At 35.3% G+C, this 2,903-nt stretch overlaps 1 protein-coding gene across 2 annotated transcripts in view; it reads left to right on the top strand.

The window, feature by feature from the left end:
• LOC106877753 (protocadherin-18) overlaps window positions 1-2,903 on the top strand; it is a 215,124-nt gene that overhangs the window by 209,735 nt on the left and 2,486 nt on the right. The window lies entirely within an intron of this gene.

Genomic DNA, 2,903 nt, shown 5'->3' with positions numbered 1-2,903 from the left:
TATATATATATATATATATATATATATATGTATATATATATATATATATATATAATATACATATATACATACACACATATATATATACATACACATACACACACATATATATACACAAGCAAATATACATATAGACACACACACACACACATTTATATATGCATATATATTACATACATATATGTAAATGTATACATTTATGTAGATGCACTAGCCTATTTCTTCATCTTCTAATTTGGATTGTGTGTGTGTGTGTGTGCGTGTGTGTGCGTGCGTGTGTGTGTGTGTGTGTATCCGTACACATTAACATTATATACTCACATATGCATTAATATTAATCGAATATCATATTAAACTTGACTCAAACGTACTATTAATGTCAAATATCAGCATATTACACTTTGCAGCAATAGCCTTGCTAAAGAACAATTATAATTAGCTTAAATTCAAATGAATTCTTATGTTACCGAAATCTGTTAAGTTATACCCTCTTGTGCATGCTTAAATGCTTAAAACTAAGTTCACAGAATAGGTTTCAAGACCAGTTTGGATAATTTCATATTTTGAATCACTTGGTTGGCTTTTATTACTCGCCTCTGGTCACAATCATTGCAGGTCTATTGAACTTGTCCCAAAATTTTTAGTGCTCTTCTCTGATAATTCTTCAGTTCTTGGATGGTTCTTATTTTTATTATAAGTATCATCAATATCACAAGAGAAATTTTTATTGTTATATGGAAAGGTGACCTTAACATACACTTCACAGAAAAGATTATTAGTAATATATTGTAAATGTTCATTTGTATGTTTCACAATATGTGTGTGTGTGTGTGTGTGTGTGCGTGTGTTGTGTGTGTATGCATGTGTGTGTGAGTGTGAGCATACATATGTATATATGCTTATATATCTGTATAAAGAGTGTGTGTGTTATTTCTTTACTGCCCACAAGGGTCTACACACAGAGGGGACAAACAAGGACAGACAAACGGATTAAGTCGATTATATCGACCCCAGTGCGTAACTGGTACTTATTTAATCGCCCCCGAAAGGATGAAAGGCAAAGTCGACCTTGACGGAGTTTGAACTCAGAACGTAACGGTAGACGAAATACCGCTAAGCATTTCGCCTGCCGTGCTAACGTTCCTGCTAGCTCGCTGCCTTTGTGTGTGTGTGTGTGTATAAGTGTGTGTGTGTTTGTATGTGAGGGCACATGGCCTAGTGGGTAGAGAGTTGCGCTCAGGATCATGGTTTCAATTCCTGTGCCAGGTGTTGTATTGTGTTGTGTGAGCAAAAGACTTCATCTCATGTTGCTCCACCATCACTTCGACACCTCACATGTAGTACACTGTTCAGGCAATGTCAATTTGATGGAGGGAGTCAGCTATTGTACAAACACATACATTTGATCACTTCAAACGAATCATCTGAGCAGGTTTGTTCAGCTTGAAATTGCTAAACCGTCTTTCTTGGATTAGGAGAAACAACCATTGCTGCCATCATATATGTACACACACACACACACACACACATTATATACGTATGTACCTATATAATATATGTCATCATCATCATCATCATCATTTAACGTCCGCTTTCCATGCTAGCATGGGTTGGATGGTTTGACTAAGGACTGGCGAACCAGAAGGCTGCACCAGGCTCCAATCTGATCTGGCAGAGTTTCTACAGCTGGATGGATGTCCTTCCTAACGCCAACCACTCTGCCACTCTGAGAGTGTAATGGGTGCTTTTACGTGCTACTGGCACGAGGGCCAGTCACACAGTGCTGGCAACGGCCACGCTCAAAAAGGTGTTTTTTATGTGCCACCTGCCTTGTAAGTGGATTTGTAAGATGGAAACTGAAAAAAGCCTGTCGTATACATCTATATCTATCTATCTATCTATCTATCTATCTACCTATCTATCTATCTATCTATCTATCTATCTATCTATATATATATATATATATGTATATGTTTGTGTTTCTGTGCTTGTCCCCCCCACCATTGCTTCACAATCAATGTTGGTGTATTTATGTCCCCGTAACTTAGCAATTCGGCAATAGAGACTGATATAATATGTACTAAGCTTACAAAGAATAAGTCCTGGGGTTGATTTGTTCGACTAAAGGCGGTGCTCCAGCATGGCCACAGTTAAATGACTGAAACAAATAAAAGATAAAAAGAATAAAAGAATATATATCGTTATATAGCTTTGACTTTCTCTCTATCTATTTATTTTTCCATATGTCTATCTTTTTGTCTCTCTATCTGTCTATCTATCAGTCTATGCATGTATGCATGTATGTATGTATGGATCTATCTGTATGTCTTTAAACACGCACATATAAGTGTATATAATAAGAGAGAGAATGACAAAAACAGAGAGAGAAAGAGGGAGAGAGACCAAGAAAGAGAGAGAAAGAAAGATAGATAGACAGATATTGTCCTGAGGAAGGTAGTGTTGGTAGTGAAGCATCAATCGGAATACCTTGTGGTATATTCCCTTACATCCCTTTATATACTTAGTTTTAAAGCCCACTAAGGTCAAATTTGCCTGTCCTTCTTCTGAGGTTGTTAAATTAAGCAGCAGATAAAACATGGGCATCAATATAATCAGCTAAAACCCTTGGAGGCAGTTTTCCAGAATGTCTACACTGCAATAGCTGAAAGCACTGAAAGAATAAAAGGATAAAGGAATAAAAGAATATATATACATATATATATATATATATATATATAAAATATACTTTTACATTGTTATTTCCATTTATTTCATATTTTCAGCAATACTGCATGAATATTGTAATGATAATTTTATAAAACCATATTCAAATTTTACCTCGTAAAAATATTCAGTATATTCTTGCTTTTTTATATGCCACTGACATATGTATATACATACAC

The sequence above is a fragment of the Octopus bimaculoides genome, chromosome 14 (assembly GCF_001194135.2).
Source record: "Octopus bimaculoides isolate UCB-OBI-ISO-001 chromosome 14, ASM119413v2, whole genome shotgun sequence".
Lineage (NCBI taxonomy): Eukaryota > Metazoa > Mollusca > Cephalopoda > Octopoda > Octopodidae > Octopus > Octopus bimaculoides.
Note: the sequence above shows the minus strand (reverse complement) of the source record. Positions and strands in the feature narration are given on the sequence as shown.